The following is a 20,067-nucleotide window of genomic DNA, read 5'->3' on the forward strand; positions in this document are numbered from 1 at the left end:
AGGCCAGGGTGAAACAGAGCTGGGCTGTGCAGAAATGGCAGGAAAGGGATTTGCTGCCTGAACTGACTCTGCAGCACCTTAGGGCCTGTGACAGAGGTGAATCGATCTCCAGGAAGGACAAGGTGCCAGTGAAGAAGTCCCTGGGCCTGGACAGCCTGCAATGCAGCCATCTTGTGGACATCATTACCACAGTCCCTGTTCATATCATCTGGCGGTGAGAAGAGGTTCAGGGAGAGGAGAGTTGGAAGCTTTTAAGGGTGCAGGGATGTAAGTGGAGACCTTGGTGTGATGTGCCTCCCATTTATGCCGCATGCTTGGATGTAGACGGCATGGACTTTGCCTAAAGGCAGAGGTAGGATTAAGATGTTTGGGCACAGGCAGGAAACCAGAGAAGCCCTGGGGCACTTGCCCAGTAACCACTCCAGAAAAACATGGTTTTCCTGTAGGTCCCATGCTGGATCTGCTAGAAACATGCGGTTGTGGAAGAAACCCCAGGCATCTGACATGGCCCTGCCAGCCTATTTTTATGTCATTAAATCAAGGGTCTGCACTGAATTGCATTAGCTGTCTGCACTGTAGGGATCTGCTTGTTCCTCAGCTTGACGGTGAGTGGTGCTCTAGTAGTAGCAGTAGGCATCGAGGGTCATTTCAGATGGCCAAAGAAATTCCCCACCTGGCCCCCACCTGGTGAAGGATGTGGGTCTCACACTTGCTCCATCAGAGCAAGCAGATACTGGCACATGTCTTGGACCACCTCTGTCTCTGCAGATGTCACCAGGTGTTTGTGTGTGGGCAACTGGCTCCCACCCTCCATCTCCAGTGGTTATAATGAGAGCTTAAACAAGGAGCTTGCCTGCAGGCATCTACGTTGTGCACACTTCAGCTTGGGCAAGGGGAATCCCACATCCCGTATATTTGTAGCATTCACAGGAGAGAGCTGAACCTCACTCCAGCTCAGGGGCTTCTAAACCAGCATGAGATGCCTAGATTGACTCATCTGAATCAATACCTGAATCATGGGTAAATCAGCTCTCTTCTTGCCTCTTCTTTTCTGGGTGTCCTGCCTAGTTAAGAGATGGGAATAGGGGCTTCCAGAGTGGGACATTTCCACTTCTCGCAGATAAGCATCCTCTGATGAGACAAATTGCAGTGCTGAATCAGTCTCCCTCCAGTGTTTAGAGAGGGACCATCAGTGATTATTTTGTCTACTTCAGTGACCATTTCCCAGGAGGAGGGAGTGCAAGGGACAGAGAAATTCATGCTTGCAGCTGGGCCTCTGGTCCTGACAGGCCTGGGTTCCTGGGACAGAGGGAGCTCATGGCAACCTGGCAGCACTGCTGAGAGACAGCTGTGTCCAGGAGCAGCTCCTCTGCAAAGAGCAGCAGGGCTCCGGGCACTGCCTGCTCTTGCTGTCAAGATGAGAGAAGACAGAGAGAAGTGAAAGGCAGTGTGGAATGGGAGGACAGCAGACAGCTCACTGTGGAAGAAACTTTAAGAGCCCTTTACACGGTAAGTCTCTGGCTGGAGAGTGATGCTGGAGGGATCTTCTAAACCCATCCCATCCCATGACTTTTTTTTTTTTTAAGGATCACAATCCTGGCTTCTCCAGTGCAGAGGAGAAGGAGGTTCTTTAGAGCACAGATTCCCTGCCACACTGTCAGAGGGACAGGACATGCTGCTACCTTCTCCCACGAACGCTGCAGGGGTGTGAAGCTGGGTTGTGCACACCAGTCTGCCCAGGGCTGTAATTCTGAGCAGTGCCCTGCACCACAGGGTGCTGTGTGCCCAGGGCAGTGACTCTGCCACTTGCGAGGGTCAGCACTCAGCCTGCCCGGGGAACTCCTCATGGCACTGTGGGGAGAAACTCTGGGTGGAAGGATCAGCCCCCATCCGGGCAGGTTCATTCTGCTGTTGAGAGGGTACTGCGTGGGTCAGGGCTGCTCACAGCTCTAGCTCATGCACAGGACATTTCTGATGGGACTTTTCAAAAGGAAGGTGAAGGCAGGTGTTTAGTGAAAGAAAAGGCAATTCCCTGAGATAGTGCTTTAAGTTTCCTTCCACCTGGCAAGGGGAAAATGGAAATGGAGCTGTCACATTTAGGGCCTGACAAGGGACTGAGACTCATTAACAGATTTAATTAACAATCAGGAGTTCTGCTAGGAACTTCTGGAAGACCCTTCACCAACCCCTTAGTCTACAGACAGCACCAAATTCCCCTTTGATGGTGGCCTCCTCAGGGACCTGCCCCTTCTCACCTGCACACAGAGGGATGCCCCTGGAAAGTGCCCTGCTGCTGGGAGGTTGCTGCAAGGCAGACCTGAGCACACTGGGGAAGGCTTCGGTGTTGCATGACTGACCATGACTTGCTCGTATCTAGTCTCCCATGATGTATCCATTAGCAATTCTCTATCATTCCCTGCCCATCCCTGCTGCCTGGAGTTGTTCCTGACAAGAGCATTTTTCTCTGTCCCAACGTCTTTTCCCACTTAGTGCTCACAGACCCCATCTCACCCTCTGTGTGCTCAGTTCTGCTCTACAGAAACCTCCTAGGTCAGGGTCCTGGCCAGGAGCATCTCTGTGCTCGCAGGTCCTAAGGAGCAGATCAGAAAAACCCTGATGAAGCCATAAAGGTGATGCTGGTGCTGTCTGTAGGCTGAAGTGGGGAGGAAGGGACTTGCTGAGGTTTCTCACAGACTTTTTGATCTGCCTCTCTCTTAAAAGAGAGAACTGACTCTTCATGAGCTGTCTACCTCCTAAGGAGAGCCCATCTTCAGGACCCTTGACTTTTTCTCTGGGGTGTCCTGCCAAGCTGCAAGCTGTCCTCCAGAACAGCACAACTTTCCTGTAGCATTTCTGTGAGAGTCCTTGGTCTGATCCTCTGAGTCAGAAGCCTTGTCACACTGTTCATCCCTCTCTCCGCATCTGGGATGAGAGAGAAGAATTTGGAAATCTTCCCTTTAAAACTGGAGTCCTCTGCTCTCAGCTCAGTCTTTTTTTTTTTCTGAGAGGAACTTGTGAGTGTGAGTGTCCTTTAGCTGGGAGAGGCACAAGTGCAGGGCAGTGAGGGGCAAGACTCACTGACAGAACAGATCCCATGACTCTGTATAAAGTCACAGTGAGCCCATTTTTCTTCTTGGGATGCACAAGTGCTCATGCTGAGAGCAACTGAAATGCCAAAGATTTCTACCCCGTCAAAGAAATGTTCCGCAGTGTAATGGAGGCATCTAAAGTCTAAATCCATATATAATCAGACTCCTCTGCTGCAGATTATTTTCTGGAGATAATAGGTATCAAAATGTTGAACAGCCCTTCCACACAAGGGGTGGACATAATTTGCTGCAGGATGTGTACATCAGAACCAGTCACTTGCCATTCCCACTACAGTTCCTAGACAGAGAGCACAGATGGTAAATTGATGTGAGGAGATGGTCTATCTCATTGGAATGAAGATGTCTAGAAAAAGTCAGGTCACCCCCTGCCTTCACTTGCCTGTTTCTCACCCTTGCTAGAGTGGGAGCCGGCGTGACTGACTCAGATACAGACATCTCTGTTCAAGATGTCAAGTTTAAGGGAATGAATCCCTCACAAGGGTCTTCTTTTTCAGAGATAGCTGGCATGGGTGCTGTAATCAGCTCTCATTATGGTGGATAGAGAATATTCCCACTGGGTCACTGGACCAAGTCCCCTCCACCCAGCTCACGGCACCCATTCCCAGGTATCCCACCAAATCCCTGGGCCTGTTTGACACCTCCATTTGCACCTGTGGCAAAGCAGAACTGACTTCTCTGGAGCTATGGGCAGAGGTCCCTGCTACACATGGCCCACTCAGCTAGCACAGACCAGAGCTCCGGAAAGGGAGCTGAAAGAAGGTAAAGGACAGAGGAAATGTGGGGGGTACTATGAGGAGTGGAAAGGGATTTGCTCAGAGAAGCCTGCTCTAACTTTTTACTTTCTTTTCGTCTTTGGACAGGCCTCCTGTGCCCCAAAGGAGCAAATGTCCAACGGCAGCTCCCTCAATGAGTTCCTCCTCCTGGCATTTGCAGACAAGCGGGAGCTGCAGCTCTTGCACTTCTCCCTCTTCCTGGGCATCTACCTGGCTGCCCTCCTGGCCAACGGCCTCATCATCACAGCTGTAGCCTGTGACCACTGCCTCCACACCCCCATGTACTTCTTCCTCCTCAACCTCTCCCTCCTCAACCTTGGCTCCATCTCCATCACTGTCCCCAAATCCATGGCCAATTCCCTCTGGAACACCAGGGCCATTTCCTACTTGGGATGTGCTGCCCAAGTCTTTTTCTTCTTTTTCTTCTTTTCAGCAGAGTATTATCTTCTCACAGTCATGGCCTATGACCGCTTTGTTGCCATCTGCAAACCCCTGCACTATGGGACTCTCATGGGCAGCAGAGCTTGTGTCAAAATGGCAGCAGCTGCCTGGGGCACTACTTTTCTCTATGCTGGCCTGCACACTGCTAATACCTTTTCAATACCACTCTGTCAAGGCAATGTTGTGGGCCAGTTCTTCTGTGAAGTTCCCCAGATTCTCAAGCTCTCCTGCTCAGACTCCTACCTCAGGGAAGTTGGGGTTCTTGTGGTTAGTATTTGTTTAGCTTTTGGGTGTTTGGTTTTCATTGTGCTGTCCTATGTGCAGATCTTCACAGCTGTGCTGAGGATCCCCTCTGAGCAGGGCAGGCACAAAGCCTTTTCCATGTGCCTCCCTCACCTGGCTGTGGTCTCCCTGTTCATCACCACAGGCTCGTTTTCCTACCTGAAGCCCCCCTCCTTCTCCTCCCCAGCTCTGGATCTGGGGGTGGCTGTTCTGTACTTGGTGTTGCCTCCAGCAGTGAACCCCCTCATCTACAGCATGAGGAACAAGGAGCTCAAGGAGGCACTGAGGAAACTGATCCAGCTGGTACTATTTCAGCAGCAATAAGCTGCCCACCTCTCTTTACTCAGCTCTTGTGCTTTGGGCAGTCTGTCTGTGATAATCGTGTTTGTACTCAAATGTTTGAATTCATCTCGTGTCTGGAAAAGAGTAAAGGAGCAATTGTGTGCTTGGGGGGAAAAATAAATGAATATTTCTTTCTACATGTGTCAACTCAGGGCAGGCTGCTCCACTGCTGGAGCAACTGGAGTTGCTTGAGGAGCCCTGGGACCAGGACTCTTGTGCCCTCCTGGGGAGAGGGACTGGCACAGAGCAGCTGCCTGTAGTCTGGGTTAAGGTCTCCCAGACAAGAGAGCAGTGGAGACAGGGTGATAACCCTCTCCTCAGGGTGCCCCCCAGGAGCTGCTGTGCCCTTCGGGGGGGCTGGGGCTATGATGTGAGTGCCCAGAGCACTGCAGCACCCTGCGGTGGGCACTGCAGTGGGGCCACCTCTAGTATGGACTGCTCTGCTGGGCTGGACTGGGGTGGTCAGGGGAGGTGGTGAGAGCAGGGGAGGGCCTGGCTGGGCTGGTCCATTCTTTGATCCTTTAAGGAGAAAATGTTTTTCTTTTTTTCAAGTGGAATGTCCTGTATTTCCACTTGTGCCTGTTGCCTCTTGTCCTTCCACTGGGCATCTTTTAGCAGAGCTTGGCTCGGATTTCTTGATATCCTCCCATTTGGTCACTATAAACAGCAACAACCTCTCCCCTGAGCCTTCCCTTCTCCAGGCTCAACACATCCAGGTCTCTCAGCATCTCCTAATGCCTGATGGGCTCCAGGCCCAAACCATCATTCTGGCCTCTGCTGCTCTCACTCCCATCTGTCACCATCCTTCTTGCCTGGGGGAGCCACAACTGGACATAGCACTCCACATGCAGCTCACAAGTGCTGGATGGAGGGGCCTCCACCACAGGCTGCTCCTCTGCAAAGGGCAGAAACCCCAATGTTCCCAGCACAGAGCTGACATTGAAGCAGCATCTGGAGCCCAGCCAGCCCCAGAGGCCTCAGCCCTCCCCAGCCCAGCAGTGGGGCCCCAAGCAGGCCTGCTTGCCTTCTCTCACTGCCCTCCACACTCCTGTCCCCTCCATGCCCTGTCCCAGCCCTGGTGCTGGCCAGCTGCCCTGGGCTGGGGCAACTCCAGCCCCCAAGAGGGGGAAGGGGCACGGGGGGAACAGGCTGGGGGGAGGCCAGCGTCCCACTGCCAGGCTGGGGCTGGATCCCTGGCATAAGGAGAGGTGGGGATCAATACAGGGATCATTAACAGTACGAGCACAGGATGTAACATTGGTCGCAATACACTGGTAGCTTTGGGGGAAAAACCTTTAAAGATATCGTACTCGTGATGTTCAGTAAGGCTGCTTTCCACTTTTACTAACAGAATGTGCTCATTATTATCATATATCATTGTTCCTTTTCTTTCTTCTAAGCATGTTCCCATTTTAGACAGATGTTGAGTAATCTTGGTGTTTTGAGAAAGTTGTTGAGTTGAGGGAAGGTTACTCCAAGTGTTACTGATGTATTAAATGGGGCAGAAATAACACATCGTTTGTTCAGTCAAGTGAGAAGTTAACCAGTAAGTCTGCCTGGCGATTTGGTCAAAAATATAAGTCACATTACTATGGCAAATGCTGCTTTTCATGTCTGTAGTACCCATTTCACTCTACTGCAAAACCGCCTGCAGCTTCCCATCCAGTGTGTTATTACACATAGTTACATTTAGACATAAATGTAACTATAGTTAAATGAAAATATAGTTAAATGTAAATGTAAATATAGTTAAATGTAATCATAGTTAGTGTAACATTATTGCCTCCTCTCAGTCCTTGACCTCGTGCTATTACAGCTGGTATTCCTCTTGTTACTGTAGTTTTAAAGATGGGTTGCGACTTACCTTCAATATTCAAGTTCTCCCATGGGCCATGTGAAAAGGCAGAACCTGTTAGAGACAGGTTTCAGGTGTCTGTTGCAGTTATCAGTGTTCCCACAGTGAGAAGGTAACACCACGCTTCACTGCAAGAGAAGACACTTAGGTCTCGGACATCATCCAAGCCTCTCTTACGGTTCACTTGCTTCCTTTAGTGTCTACAGCATCCCATACTGCTTTTCCTTTGTAAAACAGCAGAGTCACCCAGATTGATCCCTGAGTTGGGTGTTTAACCACAACCTCATCTCCAGAACTTTGAGAGAGTTTCACTTCTGTTTTAACAGGAATTCATGACGCAAACGCCTTATCTATGAGACTTCCCATGGGCGTTTGTCACTTATTTAGCCAACCTCCCACAGCTGGGATCCCCACTTAGAAGTATTCTATGAGAGAAGAGCTACTCTGGTGTAGCTGTTGTTTCTGTCGTGCTTTCCATCTTTCTACTACCCCACTACTTTGAGATCAATACAATAGGTGGAAGGTCTGCCAAACTCCATTTGAAGCACACCAGGTTTGCATTTCTTTATTCTTCAGATGTGATCCATTGTCAGGTTGTATTTCTCTGGGAAAGCAGCAAGCCACTGGTTCAAACCAGCACTGCTTGCTAGACCACTTGCAGCTCTGGTAGGGTGCACGTTCCCTGTACCGATAATTATTTCTACTCCTGTAAGGATGCATTTCCAGCCTTCAGGTGGAATTTCCAGCCTTCACAAACCACAAACAGCATCCATGGGCCTAACAGCGACCTATCAGGCACTGAGCCACAAGTGACCTCACAACCACAAACAGCAGCCATGCACCTAGCACTGGCCTATCAGGCACTGAGGCACCAGTGACCTCACAACCACAAGCAGCAGCCAATTCCTGCTTCTGGTCTATCGAGTATTGATGCAGTAGTTACCTCACAGTCAATTCCAAAGCCATATGCCTGAAGCTGCCCTACAAGTGTCTGAGTCACAAATGACCTCACAAGCGCAAACAGTAGCAATATGCCTTCTGCTTGGATATCTGGTAATGAGGCACAAGTGACCTCACTATCAGCCTTGAAGCTATCTGCTAGCTGCTCACCTGTAACATACTCAGGAAAATGTGGCCTCACGAGCACAAAGAGCAGCTGTGTCCCTGCTGCTGGCCTCCAAGGTACTAAGGCAGAAGGGACCTCACAATATGCCCCAAAACCATGCTCCTACTGTTGCCCTACTATGTCCTGAGGCAGAAGTGAGCTCAGAAGCACAATAGCCACAATGTTCTTGCGGCCTGTTCACTCACACAAAGGCACTCAGGAGATGCTGGCATTTATTATAAGGGTCTTGCACTCATCCTATATGGCATCACAGCCTTCGAGGAAAAGGAGGGGGCACAGTAGCATTTGCTGAGAGCGCTGGCAGTAACAGCAGTTGTGGGAGGAGGAATTTGCAGCACAGCAGAGGTACCAGGAGGTGAATCCACACCCCAAGTCACCCAGGCAAGCCAGGCGCATTTATGGAAGCCTTCGCATCCATACGTAGCCTCTTCTCATTCACTTGCAGCTGCTTTCACACAGGGCTCACGATGTTGGCAAAGATGTCAACAGGTACAGGGACACACCCTGGCATCCTGCCTCCATCCTCAGGGGCTCTAGGGCTGCACTGGGAACCTCATGAGTGGAGCAACCTAGAAAGAAAGAAAGAGTCGGAGTGTTACTGTCATTTCTGCTGGCCTTGCCTAGTCGCAACAGTCAGGGGCAAATGTCTCCCCTCTATGCTGAGCTGTATTGGTGAGAACACAGCCAGCAGGGCCACCAAGATGGTCTACCCCTCTTTTTGGCACAGGTGACACCATGTCTGTATTCCGGCTCCTGTTTGGGCTCTCCAGTTCTGTAAAGGCACTAACACACAGCAGGGAGTCCAGCACAGGGACACCAAGATGGTCACGGGCTGTAGTGTGGGGCATAAAAGGAGAGGCTGCGAGAGCTGGCTTTGTTCAGCCTAGACAAGAGAAGGCCAAGGGGCATCTTCATGCTGTGCACAGCTGCCTTATGGGGGGCACAGAGAAGACGGAGTTGATTTTCTTGGACATGAACACTAATAGCATGAGAGGCAACAGGGACAAATTGGACAATGGGAAATGCTTCTTAGATGTTAAGAAGAAACCTTTTTCTCCGTGAGGGTGGCTCAACTATCGCACAGGGATCCAGAGAGGTTCTCAGATCTCCATCCTTGGAGATAAGCAAAACTTCACTGGAAAAGGCCCCAAGATACCTCGTCTACTGGCACCTGCCTTGAGCAGGGCGTTGGAGCCCTGCTACCTCCAGATGGCTCCCCCATTGCAGCCTCAAGGAATCTGCTATTCGGAGACTCTTGACAAAGGCACCAGTGGCTTTGAAGATGCCACCTCAACCGCTCACCAAGGACAGGTGTCTCAGAGCCACCCATCACACTCAGAGGCCTGACTTCTTGAGAGCTGGCATCTCCCCTGTCTGCAAGGGTCTGCGTAGGCATAAAGTGCAGAAATGGCTCTGACTGCTTTGATTAACTACCCATCTCTGAGTTTTCGGAATGGATTAGCGTTTGAGATGGGAAGATGCAATGAGGGTCCAGCTTCAACAGGAAGCCTTTAAGGAAGGAGAAGATGACTTTCTCCAGGGCAGTCAGTAAAATCCCAAAGACTCACGGAAGCATCAAGACCTTCCCAAACTGCAAGCCTGAACCTCAACTGACAGAAACCACCACACTGCGAGCAGCCCTGGCTCGCACCACGATGCTCCAAGGAGGGAACATGGTCACCAACAGTCCTCACCCAGGTCTCCCAGAAGGACACCGTGATGGCAGGCTGGGTTCTGGGAGCAGAGCACTGCTCTCTCCACCCACCTCCTCCCAAGCTGAGCAGCAAAACACTGGGGCCACCACCTGGATCCACCACAGGGCATCTCGCACTGGAACACGCTGCTACCCCCGCACCTCACAGAGGCTTCGCAGCCAACACGCGCCTCTGCATCAGTGACACACAGGGCACAGTACCACACATGGCAGCACACAGGGCACCCACAAGTGCCCCACAACACACAAAGTCCAACTCTACAGACCTTCCATTCCCTTCTAGGCCTCCAAGGCCTTGCAACAGGCACTGCCTCTGAACAGCCACTCACAGCCCGGGGCCTGCTCACTTCCCACCTCCAGGAAGCAGAGAAGAAGTGCTCTCACAGCAGCTGATCAGGCTGCTCTTGCCTCTCGCTTGTGCCTCAACTTCTCTGAACAAGAAATCTCTTTGAAAATGTGGACCATTCATTTTGGGGGGGGGGCATTCCTTCTGTCTCCTCCAACAGCCTTTGCACCATTCTACAATGACTGCATACGTGGACAGAAAATCAGAGACCTCTAAAGGGGTTACAGCTCCAAATGTGTCATAAAAGCAGCTGGACACCTCAAAGACAGACACAGCATGCAGACCTTGCAGGAAAATCTCACAAGCTCCCTGCTCTTTTGACAGGGGGGATTTCTAAAACACACACCCTGGCAATAAGAGATTACTAACACCACTGCTCACACCAGCACTAGACTCATTTAGCAGCCACAAAAGTCTAGCTGGACTCCCTAGCTGACTGGGAGGAGGCTGCAAGCTTCTACTTAGCAACAAGTGGAAAGGCAAACTCCATCTCCATGTTCACCACAGAACATCATCCGCATTTGAAATGTAGCAGTACTAACTCAGGATGATGCAGTGGAAGAAAATGTGTGTCAGATGATGGGGAACATCGACCTCTGCTTGATTAATGAGTTGCATTTCTGTATTGCTGGAGAGCACTGCAGGGGTCAAGTCCTCCTCTGAGCACATGCAACAAACCCAGAAGTGACCTCACCACCAACATCCAAGCCATGTGTCTTCTCCTCACCTCTCAGCTGCTCACAGAGAGGTGACCTCACAAGTGCATACCCCCACCACATGCCTGCTGCTGGCCTATGCCCTTCAGAGACAGAACTTTCCTCCAAATAACTTCCCCAGCCACCAACTACTGCTGGCCTAGCAGCTACTCTGACAAAAGAGACCTCTCAAGCAACGCCCATGCCTAACTGCCTGCTGCTGGCCTAGCAGGCACTCAGAAAGACATCACCTCACACTCACCTTCACAGCCACGTCTCTGTCACTGGCCTAGAAGACTCTGAGACAGAAGTTACCTCATTATAACTTCCTCAGCCATGAGACAAATCCTGCCTTATCAGCTCCTCAGGCAGAAATGATCTCAAAAACACAGACCCCAGATGAGGACCTGCTGTTGCCCTATCAACTGCTCAGGTAGAAGTGACCTCACAATTACCTTTCCAGTCACATCTCTGCTGCTATCCAAACAGGTTAGCAGTCAGAAGTGACCTCACAATCTACAGCCAAGTCTTCTTCCTCCAGATGGCCTATCAGCTACTCAGGCAGAAATGACCTCATCATCAACAGCCAAACCATGTGCCTCCTGCTGCCCTATCAGCTACTTACAAAGACTTGACTTGACACTGGTGATTTTCTGGCATAGCTCTCATAGACAGTGGTGACCTCACTACCCACACCCTGACCATGGGGCTGGTGCCACCTGCAGCTCCCCCTGCCTTCCCCAAGGCTCAGCCAGCTCCGCAACGGCCTCCCTGATTCACCTCGTGGCTCCACAATGCTCATAGTGCAGCAAAACACCCACTACGTACCAGGTACTACCCCCTAAAAAAGATTAGCTTTTGCCCAGGCAGTCTCTACACATAGCCCATAAAACACAGGAATTGGAAAAAGGCCTGCAAAGAATTCTTGGCAACATTTTCTAATGGGAGGATCGCATGGGAGCAGCGCCCATGAAACTGAAGACAGCAGGACATCATGTCCCAGGCAGAGGGAGAAGCCTTCCCACAACTCAGAAGTCTGGTTCCTTCCCCAGTGCTGAACAAAACCAGCAAATCCTCCACACATCCAGGACAACCAGCATTCTCCTATTTCATGGTTTCACCTTCTGGAGCTACCTGGAGGAAAGCAGCCCAGGCACCAGCACCGCTGCCCCCGCCCCGCCGGGAGGGCACCCGCCACCTTTTGAACGCGCCCGCAGCCCCCATCAAACCCACTCGCACCCACGCCCTCTCCCGCTCGCTTCTCGCCTGCTTTGCTCCAGCTCCGCTTTCAGGTCTTTCTTTGACGTCTTTTTTTTCCCACATGTTGGACTCCAATTGGCTGACAGAGCCATCAGTGAAATCGATGCCCGCCCTCCTCCTCCTTCCAGCCGATAGAAGGGCTGCACTGGGGCGATGCCATGGGAACATTGGCCGTGTGGGTGGGCAGTGTGGGGCCCCGGGGCGCGGCCGCTGCCCCAGCGGGGCTGGGCTCTGTGGCAGGGTCCCCGTGGGGCTGCTGAGTGACCTGCGCCCTGGGGTCCGTGCGGGGCGTGGGGGGGGGGCAGCGCTGGGGCGTGTGCTGGTGGCAGCCGTGGTGCCGGTGTGGGGCCCCTGGGCCTGGCCGGGGCGCCGGAGCCCGCAGGCAGCGTCCTGCTGCCCCCAGGGCAGGGCAGGGTAGGGCAGTGTCCTCTCGCCCCTCCTGCCTCATCAGAACCCTCAGGCAGAGCTCTTGCGGCAGCCCCCAGCCCTGACCAGCCACCCCCACAGCCTGGGATCCACAGCAGTTTTGGCAGTTAACAGTCTCAGTGTGACACCTCGGGAAGGAGCTCCCGAAGCCCTTACCCTTGTTGGAGAGCCTCAGGAGCGTTGGGAACAAGGAACAGCAGTACGGGCTGATAGTATCTGTCCAGCAGTCCTCCATCTCACTTGCCCCCTTGTCCTCGTTTCACCTCTCCAGCCGGGGAGGAAGGATACTCTTCCCATCTCATCACCCAAAACACCTCTCCAACATGCCCCTGCTCCTCTGCCTGTTGGTGAAGGTCCCAGCATGGCTCCCGACCCTCCTCCTTACCATGGCATGGCTCCAAAGGGCAGCAGTGAGGAGTGCATCAGCAGTGCCCAGCAGCAACCGGGCCTCGCAGAGATGTGAGGGCACCGCTGCGTCAACAGGGAGACGTCCCTGTGATGCGGCACATCCCACTGTGACCTCAGCTCGTGTCATCTGGGGACTCAGTAGGTCACTGCCATGGAGATGGCACAGCCAGGGAGAGAGCAGAGAGATTTCCCCTCACATCCTGGAAGCAGTCACCTCCCTTCACCACAGTTATTTTCCAAAACTTGCTGATAAATCCTTCAGGAATGTCTCCAGATGGTGTCAAAGACTGTGAAATATCTCAGATGGGGCACTGGAGAAGTCACTTCTGCGCCCCTGCACTGACAGGTCTCTGCGCTGGGCAGACCTGTGTGGGAAGCCTGGGCTTTGGGATTAGTCTGGGGTTTGGCATTTTTCAAAGCTGAGATCAAAGTCACATGGGATGAAACATCACAAAGTGTGGCCACGGGCTGAGATGCTTTGGTGAGCCTCAAAACTGGTTTCTCCTGTGGGTCACTGTTTTTGTAGAAGTAGGATGTAGGACAATGTGGGACAGGATGTAGCCTTCCTCTTTCAGACACTAAAGCCACACTCTGCTTTTAAAAGTCCTCAACAAGGTTTCTCAGTCTGCAGTGCTTAAGATAGAGATGATCTGCCAGAAAAAAGCAAACATGCCCCTAAGACACGTCATCCAGAGGGCTTTATCCAAGACCCTAATCTCTGGCAGGCTCCAAAGCCATGGCGAGGCCAGGGAGCAAGTCTGGGCAAGTTTTCTCATTTCCCATGAATTTTTCCCAGCTTTCCTTCTGGCTGAGTTTGCGGAAAGACAATTCTCATCTCTGAGCTTCAATTGGTCCTTGTGCTTTTCAGTGTCACCTTGGGGCAGTGCTTCTCCCTGGGTACACTCCCTGGCACCCTGGACACCCCTGGGAGTTGTGCAGCCCTGGTACCCTGGATCTCCCACAGTTTTGACCCTGGGCTTCTCAGGACATGCCCACACACTGCTGTGCTGCTGTCCAGGCTCCAGTGCAGAGTCTATGAGGCAGCGAAATGCCTCAGGACCTGCATTTTGACTCATTCAGAAGTTTGTGAGATGACCAGCTCCCAGCTCTGCAGCTGCTGAAGCTTGAGCGCATCCCTGCAACCAGCCTTCGTGCTCTTCCTAGTCTCTGCACAGTCCTGGGGCAAATCTTGCAGAAGGGAGACTCCATCCCCTTGAATACTGTCAGAGATGTGGCTTTCCAAGTCACTGCAAAGGGAAGGATGCGTTTACTCATTTCTTTTGGTTGCTTATTCAGTGTCTGGCATTCCGTCTATGGCACTGTGAGCCCTGCTCTGCACCCTGGTGTCTCTGCCCTTTCTCTCCCCTGTCTCCTCTGTGTCTACTCACTCTTCTCTGCACACCAGGGGCATGGCAAGTGTTGCTTTAGAGAGCTCACTTGAAGCTGTGACATGTTGTGGAGCTGAAGGCTTGATGGAGGCTAGTCTGGGATACAGCTGTGCCCCCACACCCCCTCCTGCTCCCTGCCTGAGGGTCCAGGAAGGTCTCCAGGGAGAGCAGTGGCTTTGGGGTGGGTGGGATGGGTTTCTTGCGGCAACCCAAATTTCTGCCTGGGTTGCTCTGAGCACCCAGGGAAATCCCTCTTCCCTAGGGGCTTGCACCAAGGCTTTTCCAGACTTTTGTACAGAAACACAGCCTGGTCCGGGATCCCCAAGAGCAGCATGGCCCCCCAGCATGGTGCAGGACCCCCAGGAGCTGTATGGCTCTCACTTCCATTTCCACATGCCCTGATTAAATTGACAGTGTCTAACATCACCTTTACAGCACATTATCTGGACATTGCAACATTACAACATTGTGACACCTCCCCTAACTCTTTGTTCATTCAAATTGACAAAGCTGAGCCTAGCTGCTGATTTGCACTTCAGGGAGTTTAAAACTTGCTCTGCTTTTCAGTAGTCTCTCCCTTTAGCCAAGTCCTAAATTCTGTTTATAGCTAACATTTCCTATCTATTAAAAAGATTTTTATTAAGGCTGTCCCTTGTGGAAAGTCGACCTCATTGGAGGAAGCTGGGACTTAGCATGCAGTTGAGGAGTGCATTTTATTTTTTATAAACCGTATCATATTTTATTTTTCTTTGTTTGTAGTTAAGAGAAATCCTGCTGTATCTGCAGCTAGTTGTCTAAGGAAAGCAGGTGGGAATTGGGGCAGATGAGCTGTAACATTCAGTTGCAGACTTCACTGGAATAAGGGTAGCTTTTAACCAGAGTGATGTAAGGCCCAGGTGGCTGATGAGAGAAATGGCAGGGTTGGGGAGATGGGGAGGAAGGTTGTCCATAGAGTGCCTGACCTCTGGGACACTGCTTTTCCTACATGTCCAGACTTCAAGGGAGACACTCTGGATTGATATCAATTGGAGAATGTTGCTGTCACTTATTCTGTAGCTGAATAATAATAATGATAATAATAATAATAAACCCCTTTAAAAGCAGAAATACCTGTATATTATTGACGTCTCCACCTTTCAGCTACACTCCTGAAACCTCTCCAATTAGCCATGCAAGACTTGAAGAAAATTACAGGGAGAGATGTGTTTCATCAGGGCTTTTTGCATTTTAATGAGCCCCATGGTGTATTTGGTGCTGAGTCCGTGAACCTCAGCTACTGAGATGAGATTTAGCAAAACGTTCAAGAAGTCCAAGTCAGAAGCAAACGCCAAAGTTTTGTAGAGCATTAATGGGTCCCATTGAGGGCCATTGGCAACAACCACTCCCCAGGGGCTGATTAGAGCAGAAAATTGTAATCCCTGGTTACAGGTAGGCAAAGGCAATGTGCAGGTGGCTCTGATGCCATGTAAACCCTTCATGTGTTTTATCAAACAAAAAAGCCAAGCATGGCCACTGAGGCTCTGGAAGGGAGATCCTTTCCCTCGTGCATTGCCCAGGGCTCTTCCTGGGGTCAGTGTGCAGGTGAGGGTGTGCAACGCTGAGTGCAGGACAATGATATGACACCTCTCAGGGTCCCCGGGGAGGGCAAGAGGACAATGAGGCCCCGGTGTCTCCTGGTAGGCCTCAGTGGCAGAGACAACAGCCAAGGGGACAAAGACCTCAGTTCTGTTGGGGCCCTTCAGCCTTGGCAGCGCCCTTGGCCATCTCCACCACAGGCTGTCCTATGCTGTCCCACACCTGCGCCTGTGTCCCTGCAGACTGTGGACACCCAGCCTGCTTCCTCACCTTGCTCTCACCCGGGATCTCCCTCCCTTCACTGATATCTCTCCATCCTCACGGGCTATTCTTTGAAATACAAAGCCTTGGACTGATCACAGACTCCCTTTTGGTGACCTGTTGCACCACAGCAATACTCTTTGAGTGATAGTTCTTCATCCTAATGTCCAGTCTGAACTTCCCAAGCTACAGTTTGGGGCTGTTTCCTCTTTTCATGCAGGTTCCCAGTACCAAGAAAAGCTCCTGGCAGCCCCCAAATAGGACACACTAGGGCTGAGTTGAGGGGGATAATAACTCCCCTTGTCTGGGTGGCCACCTTCCTCCTAATGCAGCCCCATAGGCATCTGGCCTTATTTGCAGTGAGCATGTACCACTGGCTCATATGGCATCCCTCGTAACACCCAGGCCCTTCTCCTCAGGCCACTCCTGAGCTGGTCAGGTCCCAACCTGTCCTGATGCATGGGGTCATTATTCCCCTTGTGCAGGACTTGCCACTTCTCTTTGTAAAACTTCCTGAGGTTTCTGTTGGCTGAATCTCCAAGTTTCTCTAGGTCCCCCATAGTGAAGTTCATTGTGTCAGCTGTTAATATGTGTATGTAGATGGCTCACCCTGACTTGTGGTGCCTCTAAGAAGACAACAGCACAAGGAATTGCAGGACACTACAAGTACTAAAAGGAGGTACTAGTTGAATGGAATTGCTGACCTAGGTAGGAATTACCACGGCGACCATCTCAGAAATGCCAAGTGAGGGTACAAAGCAAGCACAACCAGGTCCTATGGGGAAAGGGTGAAGAGAGGTGGGCTGTTTGTATGGGAGAGTATGAGGATGGTAAGAGGATAGAACTTGGAAGGAGTAAAGGAGAGAAAAACAGAATAAAAGGTGAAGCAAAGGAGTGATCAGGGTTATTCAGGGGAACCTGCCAAGCAGCCCTGCATTTACACATCTCTGGAGAAGGACAGGAAAGCTAATTGATCTGATCATACTTGCGTCTGACTTACTTCCATGGTCAGGAGAACTGAGTGCTCTCCCTAACATCAACAAGAGCAGACCCAGAGGGGAAGGAATCACAGACTCTTTCGGGTTGAATGGGACCTCAGGAGGCCTCTAGCAAAACCTTGTGCTCACTGCAAGGTCAGCTTTGGAGTCAGAGCAGGTTACTGAGAGCTTGATCCAGTCTTGAAAACCTCCAGGGATAGAGATGGCACAGCTTCCCTGGGCAACATGTTCCAATGCTTGACTATCCTCTCATCAGAAAAGAAGTTATTGCCTAAAAGAAGGATATTGCCTGCAGACATCCCTTTTGTGCACCCCAACACTTGGGGAGGGGGATCTCACCCCCTATGATTGTGGAGTGCCCAGGAGGGAACTGAATCCCGGTCCATCCCAGGGATTTCTCAATGGGCATTAGGTGTATTGATTAATTCCTCTAAATTGGTCCCTGAAGCATGAGGAAATGAGCTCCCTTCTTGTCCCTGCCTAGGCGTCCTGTCTTCTTATGAGATGGGAACAGGCCTTTCTAGAGTGGGCCATTTCCATTTCTCTTAGATAACCATCCTCTGATGCAGTGCAATTGCAACCAACGGCAATGCTGAAATCAGTCCCTCTCCAGTGTTTAGAGAGGGACCATTGGTGATTATTGCAGTCTACTTCAGTGGACATTTCCCAGGGGTGACTCTGTGGCCTTTCAGGAACTGTCAGCCCTGGAGCCCCAGGAACATCTCAAGAGTGCAGAGGGGACAGAGAAAGTCACATCTTCAGCTGGGCCTCTGCTCCTGAGCTGGGCCTGGCTCCTGGGACTGCAGGAGCCCATGGCAACCTGGCAGATGCTGCAGGGAGACAGCTTTGTGCAGGAGCAGCTCCTCTTAAAGGAGCAGCAAGACTAAGAGCACTGCCTACAGACACCAGGATGACATGAGTGACTCAGAAGTTAAAGACAGTTGGGAATGGGAGGACAGCTGAGAGCTCACTGCAGGGAGAAATCTTTACAGCGCTTCACACAGTAAGTCTCTGGCTGCAGGGCAACACTGCTGTGGTTCCTGGCGTGCTCTTCTAAGTCTGGCACCTTCCACAGCTGATAGGGTCTGTCAGGGTGGCTCTGCCAGCTTCTCCTGTTTGGCGCAGGTGATGCTTTAGAGCAGGGATTCCCAGCCACACCATCAGAGGGACAGGGCATCAAGTCTACCTTCTCCCAGGGATGGCTGCAGGGGTGTGAATCCAGGGAGTGCACCCAGGTCTGCATGGACTGTAATTCAGAGCAGTGTCCCTGTGCCCCAGGGTGCTGTGTGCCAAGAGCAGTGATTCTGCCACCTGTGAGGGTCAGCACTCAGCCTGCCCGGGGAACTCCCCACGGTGCTGCAGGGAGAAGCTTTCGGTGGAAGGAGTGACCCCCAGCAGGGCAGGTTCATTCTGCTGTTGAGAGGGTGCCGCATGGGTCAGGGCTGTTCTTAGCTCTAGCTCACCCCCAGGATCATTCTGAGGGGCCTTTTCAAGAGGACAGTCATTGCAGTGGTTACCTTAAAGATAAGGATCTTTTCTGAGTCTATGCTTTCATTTTCCTACTGTTTGCAGAGTGCGGGTGGGGAAAAGACGTGGGACAGGGAAGCAGCTCCCAGGAGGGAAAGCTCCAGGCAATGGAGATACAATCAGAGAGTGAGGGGAAACTGAAAATAGAAATTCTGTAGGAGGGGGGATTTGGAAATCTTCCAACAGTACCTACACTGCAGACATCTTTCTCTAAGCAAGCCCCCCTGTGTCTCCGCTCCCACCCAGCAGAGCCTCTGCCCTCAAGGCCATGGGGTCCAGAGCATGAGCCCCCTCCTCAGCAGCCTGAGCTCCAGCAGAGCAGAGGGGCATATCTCCAGCAGCATGCCTTTTTTCCACTGCACAACAAAGGGCTGAGAGCGACTGTCCTGCAGTGTTGCCACCTGGGAGGTGGTGTGCACAGCTGGGGAAGGTGAAGGCTTTGCTTACTGCCTGTCTGTCTCTCCCTCCTTGCTTTCCCTTTGGTAGGAGGCTCACAGTATTGCTCCTTGTTTCCTTACCTCTCCATGCTGGTCTGGTTCTTGTTCTCCTGCTCTCTGGGGTTAAGCAAGGGGGTTCAGCTGCAGTTAAGGCATTTACCCTGCAGGTCCTGCGTGGAGTTGTCTTCATGGCAGCGACGTGCCCAAGTCCCCTTTCAACCTCCCAGGCAACTCATGGGGAATGAGCTGACTGTCTCCCTTAAGGAGATCCCCCCCACTCTTTAGCATTCTTGACTGTCTTTGTGGGGTGTGCTACCAGGCTGCAAGATGCCCTCCAGAAGACCAGAGCTTTCCCGCAGCATATTTGTGGTCGCTGAGAATCCTTGTGCAGGTTGTGTGAGTCAGAAACCTCATCACACCTTCTGAAGAGCTCTCCATAGCACTCTCTCCATCTCTGGGCTGAGAGAGAATTTGGCAATGTTCACTTTGAAACTGAACTCCTCTGCTCTCACCTCAGTTTGGTTTCTTTCTCAGAGCAACTTGTGAGTGTGATTGTCCTTTAGCTGGGAGAGATGCAAGCACAGGGCAGCAGGGAGCAAGTTTCATGGACAGACCAGATCCTCTGACTCTAACTCTGTATGCAGTCACCATGAGCCCCTTTTTCTTCTTGGGATGCTCAAGTGCTCATGCTGAGAGCAACTGAAATGCCAGAGATTTTTATTCCATCAAAGAATGCTCCCACGATGTGATGGAGGACAGGGTAGATCCCACTGGGGAACAGACATATGGAAATGGTTGGGTCACCCCTTGCCTTCACTTCACTGTTTCTCTCCCTTGCCAGGGTGGGAGCTGGTGTGACTGATTCAGATACAGGCATCTCTGTTCAAGAGAGCAAGGCTGGGGCAGATGAAGCCCTCACAAGCATCTTCTCCTTCAGACACAGCTGGCATGAGAGCTGTGTTCATCTCTTAGAGTGGTAAACAGAGACTATTCCTACTGGGTCACTGGACCAGGTCACCTTCACTCAGCACACAGTGCTCATCCCTAGGTGTCCCCACCGCATACACAGGGCAGTTTGACACCTCCATTTACACACCCAGTAG

General features: G+C 51.7%; 1 pseudogene; it reads right to left on the reverse strand.

The window, feature by feature from the left end:
* LOC136993807 (antigen WC1.1-like) overlaps nt 1–20,067 on the reverse strand; it is a 1,003,008-nt pseudogene that overhangs the window by 661,925 nt on the left and 321,016 nt on the right.

This window comes from Apteryx mantelli, chromosome 20 (assembly GCF_036417845.1).
Source record: "Apteryx mantelli isolate bAptMan1 chromosome 20, bAptMan1.hap1, whole genome shotgun sequence".
Classification (NCBI taxonomy): Eukaryota; Metazoa; Chordata; class Aves; order Apterygiformes; family Apterygidae; genus Apteryx; species Apteryx mantelli.